This window comes from Neodiprion lecontei, chromosome 1 (genome assembly GCF_021901455.1).
Source record: "Neodiprion lecontei isolate iyNeoLeco1 chromosome 1, iyNeoLeco1.1, whole genome shotgun sequence".
Classification (NCBI taxonomy): domain Eukaryota; kingdom Metazoa; phylum Arthropoda; class Insecta; order Hymenoptera; family Diprionidae; genus Neodiprion; species Neodiprion lecontei.
The window spans coordinates 7,075,143-7,091,499 of NC_060260.1; the positions used below are offsets into that span (position 1 = coordinate 7,075,143).

At 39.3% G+C, this 16,357-nt stretch overlaps 1 protein-coding gene across 4 annotated transcripts in view; it reads left to right on the top strand.

Moving 5' to 3' along the window:
• The window catches only part of LOC107225150, a 51,628-nt gene that overhangs the window by 22,497 nt on the left and 12,774 nt on the right, over positions 1–16,357 (top strand). Inside the window, exon 1 of one of the 4 annotated variants that reach the window (XM_015665506.2) lies at positions 8,210–8,340. The exons of the other annotated variants lie outside the window; for them this stretch is intronic. The gene's annotated coding sequence lies outside the window, so the exon portion shown is untranslated. Of the gene's footprint in view, positions 1–8,209; positions 8,341–16,357 lie in introns of those variants that run through there. 4 annotated transcript variants of the gene reach the window in all.

Genomic DNA, 16,357 nt, shown 5'->3' on the forward strand with positions numbered 1-16,357 from the left:
CCTTTCTATACCGCGAGTTGTGTATCTGAAAAATAGCAATATTTTATGAAAAATGGAAAATTGAAAAAAATCAGTTTATGTCAAACCGCGAGCGAAAGAAGACGGAAAAAACTGCCGGTTTGATTCGAGCGCGTCGATATAACAGCAAATGAAACTCTGCTTACTGTGACAATAACAATGTTTATCCAACCGACTCTTCATCGAGATCAGCCAGTCTGGAATTGTCCGCTCTTTACGATCCTTGTTCAATCCAGGATCTAGATTTATATCCAGGAGCTTCGGGCGGTTTTGTCCCCGAATGATCCTAATCCTCGTCCTGCCATCGTAAAGGCCTCATAAATTTTTTTGTCACGTGCAACGAATATATATATATATATATACATATATACATTATTAGAGAGTAAAAAATGTCTAAGAGGCAGCTGTAAATCGAAGTGAAAGTGATAACCCCGAGATTAACGGATCTCCTTGTGGGGGAGGAGAGAGGGGGGATTATTTTTATTTTTATAATCGGATATTCCAAATCATTTTAAATCACGGAATTCGCTGTTCCTGTAACATCTCAAGCTTAATCTGAAATTGCGTACCTCTAAAGCTTAAATATTTGAAAAACCAACAGTAAGTAATATCGGACTAATGAAAATCAGAACCCAAACTCGTTCACGTTTAACTTTGTTTGAAAAATCTCACCGCATATAACACTTGACGAAGAGATAAAAATTCTGTAGTTCAATAAAGTAATATAATTAATCATGATTTGATATTATTAAAAAAGCACATTGCTCAGTCAAAATTCTTTAGTTTCAGAATTTTATTTTTTGTTCAAATTGCTCAACTTTAATGACATAACTGACGAGGGATAAAGAAGGTTGAATCGCAACAGAGTTTCTATTTTATCAAATTGTGGATGTGAATTTTGTAGTTCGAAACTCGCACCGTTTTTAATAATTCGACTTTTTCGGATGCGTCTACTATTTTGGTCTGTAAGCAAGTCGGGTTTGCGTAAGATCTGACGTCACTGGCTCGTTACAGCGCAGTGATGCGTGATATTGCACGGGGGATGCTGCAAAGCTTTCGCCCCTCTAGCAGTCTCGGTTCACGTCAAGGTAACAAAGCCGAGCTTTTTTCATTTCGATTTTTCGATTCAATGTCAAGCGAAGGTGAATTGTCATCCGTGGGAATCGAGGATACTCGGAACGCCGTCGTAGCAAGAACAGTTAAGTAGTTGCATCAAAGCCAGCCAAGCCCATTTACTAATTAATGCCTTTGAGCTTAAAGCTGCGGAGTTGTAATAAATAAACATCAGCTCGAACTTTTCCTCGAATCCAGAATTAAGAGCGTGAAATAACAAGGCGAAGAATCTATCCTTCGATCTAACGCCCAATTTTCTCGGACGGATCCCCGCTTATAACGAGGGTAAGAATTCCAAAGGAATCGGGGTGCGATTTCTTGTACAAACAGAGCTGGATGCGTTGCGATTTTGGCGATGATGGATCGGTTTACTCTGGAACATTGACCAAGAGATTACATGGTGTCGTGGAAACTCATTTTTCTACATCAGTTTCAAATCATTATCAACTTCAGAGCCGATAACAGGTCGCGATTAAATTCTATGTATCACTGTTTCATCGCCCAAATCGACATCAAGGGATGAAAAAAGGGTGAAATTATATTTAAAATTAAACTATTTCTAAAAAGAAATTTTAAACAATTCAATTTTGACCGTTCACCGTAAACCGTACTTTACAATATTGGGCGAATGATTTGGGTATTTGACAGTGAATTTTGGTTGGTAAGAGGGATTTACTCACCGAGGAATCACACCGAAGCGAACGTGCTTTATATTTCCGAAATACTGCAGCAGCAGCAGGAGCAAGATTAATTACGAGATTAAATTATTCAGCTTCCCTAATTGTTCAGGAGCGAAGATTAATTATAAAACACTTTTACTGCAATGAATTACATAAACTTCCGGATAATTTTTCACTCGTGGATAATTATCTTTCGACCAAGAGTGGAAGACCTGCTTCGCGATAATCTACAATATTTGAACGGATGTACACGACGTGATAATAAAGCTTGGAAATTGAAGGATCATTGACAATGTGGTGGCAATGTTTCCAATACCGAAATGTGATCGTTCTTTCAACATCTGTCAAAGCTCGCTGAGAAGGGTGGAAAATAGACGTTATTACAGCCCCGTGGCACCTGAGCCCTTTTTAAATTTCGCGAGAAAAGAACATTCTCCGCAAATATAATTTCTAGGGTCTCTTGTCCTCTCGTCAGGTTACATTTGACGGTTCCAGAGAGGGGAAAAAACGGCGTATCTCTATCGACTGACAGTTCAATACAGACTTGATTCGTATCAATTTGACAGAGGAGAATAAGAGAGGCAAGAAAAAGAACCAATATTGTCTATGACGAATTGCAATGATGGTTTTTTTTACATATATACATATAATGTATGTATCAAAACTGCGCAGAAAATTGTAGTGAGAAGAATACGGAAGAAAAAAATTTGTTCGATTTTATTTTTTACAGCTGTAGAAAAATTGCAATAACACGGAAAATTGCTGGAGATTTAAATTCGCCATTGAAAGCCTTGAAGGGTTAAAGTAGCTGTCACGACAGTGTTTAATCGAAGTTTTGCAAGCTTTGAAACGCTTGCTTATTCATAAAATGAATCGAGCTGAGAAGTGGGTCATATACCAACAAATAATCAGCTATGCATTGTTCCGCATAAATCAGTGTTTGCCGGTGGGATTTACACGTAGGTAATCATATGCTGCTGTAGCAGAAATCATTTGCTATCGAATTATATTGCGAATTGTTCCGAGCAACAACGGTCGTAAATGAAAATCGATACGCATAACTGTGTCTCGCTTTGATTATAAAAACAGTTGTATAAAATCACAAAAAAAAAAAACACCAACCGATATTCACCCGATGAAACGGTACTTCGTTTCGTTTTAAAATACAACCGGTACATAATTCCCCCGGCGTTCCAATTTGCAGAGGGGTTCACGTGACTAAAGCTCCCTCAATTTTTCACGATTTATCCTTTGGCGGCCAATCGCAATCTACCGAATAAACAACAAATGAACACTAGCGCGATATTTTCTCTGAATAGGATCCAACCGTACGACGAACTGCAATTTCTTCGCCGAGTTGCTCATTCTAAAGTTGAGGATTGAGAAATTTATACCACATACTTTGCAATATTCTCTAAGGGCGCGAATGAGGGGAAGTGCAAACCAAGTGAGCGAAGCTATTTCGGTTGAACTCCAATATCCGGAATAGAAACGGTTTTATTAACGTAACCTGGAGCTGTGATAGCGATTTAATTTCGCCGTTTTTACTTTCTAAAATGCTTGAATCGTGTAACATTATATAGGGAAGTAAAACGTTTCGGTGACAAACTGCAGAAGGACATCTAAATCTGATCTGCGTAATAATATTTGATCACTCTGAGGTTATAAGACTGTAATCGAAAACAGCAGATCGTCATGCGAATGATGTGTTCATTTTACTACCATCACGAATCTAAGATACTGGGTTAAAAATGTAATATGAATGACTTTTTTTCCAAGTAGCAGTAATTATACGTTATTCGCTTATTTGTTGCTGAAATTTTGACGTATTTTTATGTATTATTTTTAAAGGTTTGCAAATAGGAATAAGCAAGATGGATAATTAGATTTTTTTAAATTATAAACGAACTAGGCTGGATAAAATTCATTTTCAATTTAAACGTTATACGTATATAATACTTGTATAGGATGTACAAGAAAATAACACATTGCCGGAAAAAATGATGATAAACAGAAATCACGTGTGCAGTATATCTTCCGAGGATGAGGGAAAAAGAGGAGAAAATAAAATAAGGGGAGAAAAAAGCTATGAGATTGCATCAAGTCCAGGGATGATAATAAAATTGGCCGTCACTCCCCTTGCTCGGGCTTCTGCAGGGATGAAAATACCGTCAGATCCGAATACCCGAAAAATTATACCCGGATTCCCTCTCGTTTCGAAAATTCAACGCTAACCCGACTCTGCGGTATTTGAAATTGAAATGTTTTCGTTCAACTTGATTCAAAACGATTCGATCGTTCGAATAACGGGGACGACGACAAACCGACGTTCACGTTTTCAAGTTTCGGAAACACAAAGGTTTGGAACGTGGAATTTTTTCATTCCAATAACGCCAAAGGGCGGAATAATTACGCGTCGTTTATAATCAACAACTGGCTGTAGCGATTATTTGCATTTTCACTCTGCGGTAATTACACTCAATTTATTTCATTCATTTTCAAAGTTTTGACAGGAGTGGAGTACATTTTCGTGGATCAGAATGATTTTTTTTTAGAACCATTAATACGTTCTGATTTTTTGAAAAATGTTGGCATCATTCCTTAAATAAATAATAAAATAATCGGTTTATATTCAAACTTATTTCAATTTATTAATCATTGGTATTTTATCAACATTTATACAGCATATGTAAATGAACGAGTTACAATTTTATTGCCGATTGTGAATCCGTGATTTCATGAAGTTGATTTGATTTCGATTCTTTACAGGATCTCCGAGTATTCAATAGCGAACCCTATCAACTGTTTCAGATGTGCTGAGATTAAATTCTTCCTAATCCCTACAACCGAGTCGCTACAATTTTTTCATCCAAATTTTCGCTCTTCGTTACAACAAATGTTCGATTTTCAAAAAATTTCGAGACCTAAAAAATTAAAGATTCAATTACATACAGACAAATTGTTCTTTTCTTTCTACGTTAAAATTCTTTCGCCGTTAATTGGCGTCGATTTAGACGTGAAATTAAATAAATTCCACTCCTTGGAGTTTGGAAAACATCATTTCACCCTCGAATTCTTCGCTAAATACCGAAAGTATGTCGAATATGTATTTGCATAGTGGAATTGCCGCAATTAGTTGAGAAGGTTGTTATCGTTGGTAGATTGAGTCTGCGGTTGTTGTTTTGCCGACGAAGGGAAGCGGCTTAGTCCTAGTGGAAGCTAAAAGGAACCCCGAAGGCTTAATTGAACTCTATGTTACACGCTGCTGGAGAGTTGCACGATGCGATGGCGAACTAACTAATTGTAAGTACGGCCGCGCCCATCGTTCGGCAAACTTCCGGCCAATCTTCATTACTTTCACACCAATCACTCGAGTTATATCTAGCGTTATTTTTCGACCCGCGACGCCATTCCCATTATCAATTCCTTGTACAAGTTGAGAAGAATTTACACGCTGCGAGCATGGAATTTGCGAAACGCGATCAATGGCGGATCGGAACGAACAATTGAAGCTTAACATAAGGGAAGATTATAAAGTACGAAAAAAGTTAGTCGAGATGAATTTAGTCAAGACAATGTTCCCTTGACGTGGAAAAAAATGTAAAACCATGCATTTCAGCTACAATAGCACGATTATTGATGACAATTTTGAAGCAGCCAATAAGTTGAGTTAATAGTTTCAGAGATCCTGTTATCGAATCATTTCTGCAATGAAAAAATCACACCGTTTCACCGATTTTAATAAACTGGGATTATTTTTTCCTTAACGAATTCTCTACATATCTACAAAATTTGATTTTGAATAATCATGGAGTATTTTTTATCAAGGCATCGGTTTAATATTCATCACTCAAAATCATTTCAATAATCATGTTCTTTCGATCAACCGAGAGGCCAAATAAAAAATACTACTTTGATGAATTTTTAGAGATTTCATTTACGATCAAAATTAGACCCAATTCATCAAAATAGTTACAACGATGTGAATTTTTTATATTAGAAATGATTTTATACTGAAATATCTTCAAAGTCATCAATCATTCTATTGTAGACCAAATTTAAACGTAAAACGGAGTTGTTTTTATTTTTTTATTTTATTTTATTTCTGTGTTCGCAAGAAATAATGCTTCAACTAAATTCAGCTCTACTATGAACTTCGGTTATACTTTGAAACCTTGAATTCGTGTATGTATGTGATATTTCTGTCATTACAACACTTTGACCGGACTTGACCTACATTCGGTTGATCCTCGACCGTGTTATGCGCATGTGTAACCGTTCCCCGAATCCCTGATTGTCCAGATGATCCGGTAATTGGTGAACACATGTGTGCGATTGTCGTGGACAATTACAGAACTTGCCCAACGCCCAGAAACACATGTGTCCTTTTTGAAGAAACTACGAAAATACATATGAGGGTTGGAAATCGTGGAAATTTTCGCAAAGGACTTTCAACAATTTCCGATTACTGCAGGGTAGATGGACATGTATTGCTTCTAAATAAACTGTGGGTTTGAACGGCGGCTGATTCGGGTGACCAATTTTAACAAACTGAATATCAAGACTGGGAGATGAAGTTGTTCGTACTGTACCTGCAACATTGAACATTAATGTTCGATCACGACAACTCGGCAATTAAAGTCTGAAACCGTAAAGTTTACCAATTTTACCAATTAACGATCAAACTTTTCATGTGTTAGTAATAATGGATTGGAAAAATCGTCCATCCTCTTCCTCGATGTACCTTCCTCCGTAATCCTCGCAATTTGTACCCTCTATATTGCAACATCGAGCAACATTCACGCTTATAAGTTTCATCAGCTCAGCCAATGTCCCTGTAATTTACGATCCCACGTCAACTCGTCACCGACTTGCTAATAGAATTACTTCACCGGTCAATTCAATTATTTTCCCTCACAGATCGAGTGTTACAGTAGCAATTTGGAAATCAATTTTATTCGGCAATATCATGCACCGACGAGTTTTCAATTTATAGAACTGATAGATTCAGATACTGTTAATTATTGGGGAATTGGATATCATGTTTCTTTCACAACGTACCTAATTAACTTACCGAAATGTCGAAAATCGGAAAACGAAATCTCCGAATGAATAGTTGAAAAACAAGCTGAGTAAATTTTGCTCGAAAATTCATGGTATCGAACATTTTACGTCGAGTTTAACTGGCTCCACCTTGGACCACGAATCTTACGGAGCTTAATTAATAAATGAATATAGTTTCGTACCGAATAAATGAAAATAGTTTTTCATATTTTAAACTTGTTATAGTATTATCCAATTGCCAACGTATACAGCAATATCAGAGTCCCGTCAATGAATACTAACTTCGTGCGTCATCATTTATCCGAACCTATTACCGCAGTCATGATTATTTCAATGAGAATCCATGAATGCATTGTTACAATAACGATGGCTCATTACTTTGGTAATGATTATTGCAATTCGAATCAATTAATCATTAAGTAATTACAAATCCTAGTCTCGATGCATTATCCATTATTTTGGTAATGGATAATGCATTATTTTTCAATTAATATTTTCTCAACCCTGGGTCCGTTTCATTTGAGGTAGAAAATTAATTACCGTATCAAATCCGCAGCAAAGCTAGTGCGCTCAACAGAGACGAATTAATTCAATAAATGAAGCGCGCGTGCAATTTCAATGCATAATCCAGAGAACAGTCGTGTATCGAGTAACGCGGAACGTGACATATTTCAACTTCTGCTTAAAAGCTAGACCATCCGATCATAGAAACTCGTTTGCAATAAACAATAACCACAATTGCGTTTGTACTTCACTGTTAATTGTGATCCAGATTGTGCGTGGATTCCACGGCACGAGTAGAAATTACCATCGTATAAACGTTTCGAGAGACAGCTGGTGAGGAAACGGAAACAGTGTAACGATACGAGTGTCGAAGCCTTTCAAAATTCACATAAATATACGGTATTCCTTGACGGGTGTTCGTCAGTTGAAACTCAGCTCTCGGTCGGGACTCGCGAATACGAGAAGCTCAAAAATTAAAGCGCAAAATTCTTCTCCCAGTAAACAACACCATATATGAAGTTTATAGCGAGGACAAGATCGGTGAGAATTAGGAAATAAACGTTACAGTTGAGATTTTTTATGCGCTTTTTAATTTACAATTTGAAGAACGTCGCGACGCTTTCGTTTCGTTTTAGTTAAACTCGAAGACGTTGATACTGACCCTGTTCGACGGCGGCGCGTTACTCGCGACGTTTTATCTTTCGTAACGAAATGGGGATCTCCCGGTAAGTTGGCTTGTCCTATAAAGTGCTTGGTTCGAAAGAAGAAGTTCGGATCCTGCAAAAACGGCGTTTGCGTCCGTCGCGAATAACCTGATGCGTCGATTTTCACACCCCATCATGTCGTTGCAGTCGATTGCCTGATGGCTGAATATCCTCACCTTCCATTCGACACCTTACACCTACTCCAAATGTTCTACGATCGCATCTGAGCCTCTCGAATTCTCATAAATAATTTTCACGTATGTATAACAAATCGAATTATTAATTATACCTGATTTACTTTGTTCGTTTATCACTCTCCGTTCCTCCTTCCATCATCCCCTCATATCAGGCTGACAAATACACTCTCGAATCCTTTCTGACACATCTATTCATCCCTTATGGTACGTTTCCTCTTGTCTCCGTTAGTCTTTCGCCTGGCCAATTTTTCCGACAGATCAATACGTCTCTCATCAGCCAAGCCAAGTTAATCGTAAGCCGAAGGCTGCGACTATCTCGGCAACGAAACTGGTCTAGTCGTGTGGTCCACGCCGGTTAATTGCGGGCTTTTACGCATTACAATGACCGAAATTTTCGAGCTTACGTGCTAAAACGCGGACCGGTATGTTCGTCCCTAGCGTTAAACCCTGCGCATAAACGTTAGCCGAACAGCTGGATGGACGTTGCGTGCATCACACAGACGCAGGCGGGTCTACCGTAATGTTATCTAGGTACAAGGTAACAGCGTACCTCCATCGGCATGGAAAGCCCTAACGATCGATATACGCTTTGCTAGATTCTAGGCTGGGCAGTAGGTACCAATAATCCCACAGATGTGCTTAAACCAGATGGTGATCGTGCGTTGAGGGTCGGAAGGCTTGGAACCTGTACAAAACTGTTACTAAGGTACGTTTACCAGTTAATGATCCTTTTACATTCCGAAATTATAATTTGGCGGCACAAATCGTGAATTTCTCGATGACCGAAGACAGTTGCTAGAGGGTTAGACACTGCATATTTACTTTTTGGTGATTTCTGAGGATCAATGACTGGTACACTTACTTAATCAAATACAAAGTCAAAGAGACAATGTTGCGTATCGGTTGTCACGAAGAAGTGGGTCGAATAACTGAGGCGTAAATTGGCCGCAAGGTGTAATCACACTTGGTCGAAATGTGATCCAGTGATCATTTAGGAACGAAACAGTTTTCCGAGAAGTGGTCACGTAACTTTTATTACCGATCTGTCGCTGCAGGTCTTATTGATTCGGGGAGCTTCAGACTACGGAGTATTATCGCGGCTGTATACCTTTGTTCGCGTGAGTGGAAAAAGAAAAAGATTATTGACGATGACGAAGAGAAGGAAAAGAAGGAAGGAAAATTACACCTTCGGTGTAATTGTTTGTCGGTTTCAATCAAGAACCGCCGTCTCACCGTCTGTGTAAGAAATGAACACAATCGTACAAGGAAAAAACACGACGATCTAGTTTCCGAAAAAGTTTTAACGCGTAGGGCGTATGTAATCACTTGAAGACAATCAGTCGGATGCGATACGGGGTTTATATTTCACGCCTAACTTTCACGTTCCAACGGGCAAACGAGATCCTAATCTAACTTGAATATCGAATAGGTTTGAGCACAAAGGTGCTCCGTGCAATAACTTTGGAATGTTGCAAAGTTGATACAAACGTCAGGGCCACGAGTTTGAAGGAGTTTACCAGGGAAACCAAACTTTGAAACTAAAGCGGGTTTGAGGATAACATCGGATAATCCAATCTCAAACGGAGAGAATTTTTTCGAGTCAATCTGACGTCGAAATTGGCTGGTTTACTTTTGCGTTTTACATTTACAAAAACGTTATTTATCAGCCTTTTGAAGGTAAAACAGAAATCAGATGTTTGTCCAAACCCAATTTGGTAAACCTAATCGACCCGTTAAGCATTTCCAAATCGTTTGAATGAACTTTTTTTTATATTCCCACAATTTTTACGCAAAATCCACAAGGCTTGCTCTTCCGACTCTACAACTGAGTTTCGACAATTTTATTTCATCCTTCGATCGACAGAGATTCGACGCTATAAAACCGCGACTAACACGACCAAAAATCGATGATGCTCCGGCGGGATGAATGTGGCATGCAAATGTGCAAGCTGCGTGTCGTTCTACTCCGTTCGCCAAATGGGACGGAGGTCGAATTGACCGAAGTATCAAAGAAACGGCTGAACGGTATCGTTTCAAGAAACGCAACTTTAACGCGAGCTTTTTGCACACAGTTAAGCACACAAAGTGTTCGTCGGATCGCATCGGAACCCAGTAGAACGTGATATATAGCTTATATACCTTCTCACTATTTTCCCGAATCGGAAGGCTTTAAATCCCCTCTTGAAAGCTTCGCGATGCTTAATACCCCCGGGTGGGGGGGGCTGAAGAAAACGAGGGACCAGTACGTCTTTACCCCGAGGTAATATCATTAAAATCTCTGCACAGCCGCTCCGGTACTTTATATTGTACTCTACGTCCGGCGGTTGCAGGAAATGGAATTGCAACAGTCGTCGCGTCTCCTTAAATCTCGGTAACTAAAATGGAACGTGCAGTTCCATCTGCGAATTAAAACACGCACGTCGTAATATTGTTCTACACTTACGGGGACGAAATATCGAGGTGTTTGTCTTGTCGTCAAGTTTTAGACTAACGTAATCTCGGCGGAAGATTCCGCGCGAGATTAAAATTGTCACAAAATTGGAGGAGGAGGGTATGAAAAAATTTATCTCAAGCCATAAAATCTTACGGAATAGAAAAATGTCTTTTTTATTACGTGGTTACTGTATAATCGAAAATTGAAGAGAAACGCGTGTAATAACAATAACGATTTCGATATTGTTAGATAATGGTAAAAATTTTGTACAAGTAATTATTTAGTATTCTTATGGTTGTCCGCAGTTTTTTTTTTTTTTTTTGTCTGTCTTCATAAAGCGTTAACAAAAATTTATTCCAGCACCGACATTAAAGTATCGCAAATATTATGGTTACAAGAAAATATATTGCGAGTGATCATAATCATAAAGAATAATCTGAGTAACGCCAACTCATTTTCATTTCCCAGCCAGAATTATTATTTCCATTTACGGAAGTAGGCGAAAATAGCTGAGAAATGTTAGAAATTTCTCTCTACCAGCGAATAAAATTCGTTAAAAAGCAAAAGCGCGACACTAGGCACGGTCGTATCGTTTGCAAAATCTTTCAGTGACGTCGGTGCGATTCATAGTTTATATCTTTTAGTGGGCCGGTAAGAAAGGGCGATAACATAATATCCCGGTAATTAGCACCTGTTCCCAATTTACCACGTGCATACGTACGTGTGTATAACTTGGTCGTGTAGGTGCGAGTTTTACGTATTATATAACTTGATAAATTGTAAGGTGAAGTCAAGGTCGGGGTATAATATGAAGGAAATCTGATGCTTCCCTCTTATCGTGCATCATCTCAGCCCAGCAGGGTCGGGATATCGCCCTCTGGCTATACGGAGGAGCCGAGGATCCTCGACTCGCCGATCCGGACTCCGGGCTACAAATCCAATTTCCCCCTCCTCCCCCTTCAGCTCATATAATTACAGTGGAACCTCGATTTCTTGAACCCCAATTTTACTTTGGATCCCTCGCCTCGCCCTTCTCTTTACACCGCCACTGAGGCAAGTCAAGGATGAGAAGAAGAAGAAGCCGCCACCACCACCACCAAACTCTTGCTCCTCCTTTCAACCCCCATTTACCAACGTTTCACGAAATCGTGGCTCCACTGCATCATTTTACAGTATTATATTCATAACGGTAATTAGGCTTTTCGCATCGTTGCTCAATAATGTATTATACAGATTTAGTGTAATGGTAGGTGTGGCGGTATAATGTAGCATCCGACAAGCAAGCCTCGAGTACCTTTTACCTTATCGTTATACAGAGAAAAGTTGTCTACCGTACTTCGGGTCGATGTTCACTTTTTTGTTCTTCTTCTTTCAGCATGTACAGAGGAAAGCCCAAAACCACAAATTTCAGGCGGCCGGAAGCCGCGTAACTGTAGAAAGATTAAGTATCAAAATTATCTCGATGACCTGCAACTTGCGATAATAAATATAGCTGTATAATAAATGCAATATCCTTGTATACCGAGACGTTTTAAAACCTGATAAGTATCATTCCCCGTCAGTGTAAAAAATTATCATCGTACGAGAAGAAGAAGAAGAAGAAGAAAAGGAAGGAGAAGAAGAAACCCGGTTAAAGTGTATTTCTCTAGGCGTAAAAATTAATGAAGGAACGAAGAGAACAATTTCATCTCGCGATACATTGCGAAAGGGGGGTTGATTGTGAGAGCCGGCTGACAACTGAATAAACAGCCAGCGGAGCTTAGGACGCAAATCTCCAATAATCGATGGCCATACGCAGTAATGCATACAAGAGCTGTATCGCCATTATTATGGAATATAGAATACAGGTATACCTATAACGGGGTGCGGGCGAACACATGTAGCATCGGCAAACTCTGACTCTGTGCGTGTACCTGACTATACTGTAACACCTACATCGACAGAGGCGGACTGTGGCAAAGCTTATTGCCAGATGGCTTATTGCTCCTGCAGCTTCCTGGCCGTGCTATTCAGAGCTAACTAGCGAAAAATGTTACCGACGCACCGGAGTGAAAGAATATCGAGTTATACGGTGAAAAATTTATTAAACTCGTACCGGGAGATTAATTTTCTTGAAACTTAGTTCCCCAAAGTTTTCGAGATCACTGATTTCAAATCTGAGGTCAACTTTTGAAAATTGGTGTAGCCCGCCAATCGGCTCTCTATTGTTAGAATTTTTGGTAATCATGTTCGATCCGGCATTTTTAATTTTCCAAGTTTGACCTCAGATTCGAAACCAGTGATCTGGAAAACTTTCGGAAACCAAGGTTGAAAAAAATTCATCGCTCGGTTCAAGTATAATAGATTTTTTTACCGCAAAACCCGATTTTCTTCCACTGCGAGAAGTTGATCATGATCGGCTCGCGCTGAATTTCTATATGAAGAAAGTGTGTACATATGGACGAAAATTATACCAAACTGTCGATATTCTTATTACAGAATTCATTTCTCTTTAAAATTCCGGTGCAAGATGCGTGAATCCATTTTCCAAAACTACTGAAACTTCGAATGTATTATAAAAGGAAATTTCCGTCAATGGCCTGCCTTTCGCCAGTTAAAAGTGCGATGCTTCAAGCCTGTAATTTTCCCCTATATTAGATCCTCCTCCGAACGAACTTCGCTAAATGTCCTGGCGTAATCGTTAACTCTCTTGTTTCGCACGGCTAATCAAGTCCACGGTCCAATCATCATTTGCGATCGGTCCGGAAATAATTGGCGCTGCTTAATCACGAATATATTAGCCTGGTCGGCAGGAGCCAATAGGGAACCTTATCGATCATCATCGGCCCCCTTTATGGCCAAGGCACACCGGCTGGCTTGGCAATATTTAGATCGGGGAGAACATGAAACCGTTTCTTCGCGGAGAATACGATCACGCGTCTCATAATACAATCTGCAGAATTGATCGTCGCCGGTGATTAAAAAGCAGTAAAATAGCACGTTTGTTGGAATCAGTTGAAGACTTAGCTTCTGTTAGCTAAAATATCACAATATTGGGACTTTCGTTTGTTTTGCGATACTTGTATTATCAAGTTTTACTCGTACAGTTTGAAAATCTAGATCGAATGCGTAGATCAGGCGCGACTTTGGATGACATTACTGGGAATATAAAGTGACGTTCCTTTTCTTCCAGCAGCTCATAATCAACAGTTCAGTTAACTTCATGATTGAGCGACGGCGGCAGGTTGATAATCGTTAAAAGAATAATGCCAAGAACTTATTTTTCATCGAGGCGAGAGGGAGGCAGGGAGATAAATTCTTGGTAGGGATTGAAAATTCTAGTCTCTTGTTAGAGTAATTGCTCGATATCTGAAAACGGAAATTCTCTAGACGCGTACGGTATGATATTATGCACTTGCACGGTTTGCCTTTGCGAAAGATAACTGTAACGAATCCTATTATGCGTTCTCGAAAGTCTTGTCGCATTCCAGAGGAAACATACCAACCATATTTGAACTAGAAACTGGAATGTTCCACTTTGGGAAACCGTCATCCCTGGATCGGATTATCGTTGTAATATATCTCGCTGTGGGAAATAATTGCGGTCAAGGGGTATGGTTGAAACTCCGAATTTTAAAAGCTCCGAAAGCGCCAAATTCCGAATTTTTTGCCGGTGAAACTTGAAGTGAAGATATTAAACTTTGGAGAACCAACAAAGATTCGTTCAGAGAACTTTGCTCTATCGTAACTTGAATTTTCGGAATCTTGCACATCGGAACTTTGAGCCGTCGGGTTTCCGACCATTCGGAACTTTGTAGTTTCTTCAAAGTTTGATTTCTCTACTTCAGGTCTCTCTATCAAATAATTCGGAATTAGGCGCCTTCGGAACTTTTCAAATTCGGAACTTTAACCTCGCCCCGCTGTCGAACAGTGAATTTTCTTGCCTCGTAACCAATCCAAGCTTATTGAACGCTGAGCATTCCGACTAACAATAAGGCACAGTTTCACGACGTTATCAATGCACTCTCCGTATGTTGGAGAGACGTTGCTAATATTAGACCGATGTAGGTATGGCAACCATCGATTCAAACACCCGGAAGATGTGCACAAGTGTAACGCTTCCAAGGTTGTCAACAACTATTATTATACCTCTCTTAAATGCCATTGCAGGGAATTGCTGTGGTAAAAATAAGTTGCGGTGATATTTCTGAAGAGTTGTATGTAATATTCGTAGCATGAATGTCAAGTAAAATGTTTCGAGTATATAATTGGAAAACGGAGAACAAGAGGGCGGGATACCCGATTTTTCAGCAACAAAAGGACACTCACCTTGATTTTAAATTGCATGATTGATAAGCACCAGACCGGCACCAAATTATTCGTGTCTGGGGGCTTCGGAGAGAGTCGATGGTAATAATTGGTTGAAAGTGTAACGAAGTATTTGCCTACGCGAGGTCTGTGAAGAAGAATGAATACCAAGCCCGCGCGATTTTTCAACTCGATTTCACGTGGAAGACCCGATAATCGATACCCAATTAAAAGTTGCCGAAGTAACTTCGGGGAATTAATACGTGCTGGCATAAAGCTACGGTCTCTTAAATTTGCTATCGAAACTTTTTAACCCGCGTTCCAAAGGGTACAAGGTAGGTATATATACACGTATACAAAACGAATGGAGCCAAGTTTTGGGGTGGTAAAAATTTACATCCACAGCTGTAGGTGTATGATTTGAAACTCTGACATAGCGTTTCAATAAAGCTTCGGTATGCCGGGTCACGTACTAGCGCTTCTTGAAAGATGAAACATCAATATTAATTAGTTGACTCCGTCTATGTACAGGAAACGCTGCGAATATGGTCGCTGAACTATTTACCCGAGGGTCGAAAAAAGGGGATTGAAAAAAAGTGGACACAGTTCTAAATTACAGATCAATACAAATGTGTTTTATAATAATATCTGTAGTAAAAGCATCTGTTGACAAAAGATTGATCGATTCGGTTACAGAGAACAGTAACATAATTGGCACATATTGACGAATGTATCTTATAACAGTGAGTGTAGAAAGTATATTCACAAATTCACAAAAAATTGGTCGCCGATGAGAGCTGAACGATGAACATGAATTTTCCGGCCATGATTGGCGTATTTATTCAAAAGTTGACAGTTGCCAGTAATTTATGGCATTCCCGTCTTTCCCACTCTTTGATGACCATTTCATATCGCACCATACGGTCATTGTTTTCTGGATCACTCACGCAGCTTGATCAATGCGCAATAATATTGGGGCTCTTTGTTACTCTACGGTATTCTCGCGACTCGGTATATGTGTTTGCATTCTAAATTCATTCTAGGTATTTGAGTGCATCGAGACTTGCTGGGAAGCTGGAATTACTCGGGGGGATGCGAATGGAAAAATATTGGCCTCATCTGGTCTCACATAGATCGTTTTTAATCTAATATACGTATAATTTGATCATTCATTTGGCGTGACCGAGGGAGCATTATAATAATCAGATTTATATAATTCACTAAGCGTGAAATGAAATTGCATTCGACTGAATCAATTGTTTGATCCGATTCAATAATTTGACCAACGCAATGTTCGGAAGTTTGAACAAATTTAGACCTGACCTTACCGATCGTTTGGATTATTTTTTTTTTTTC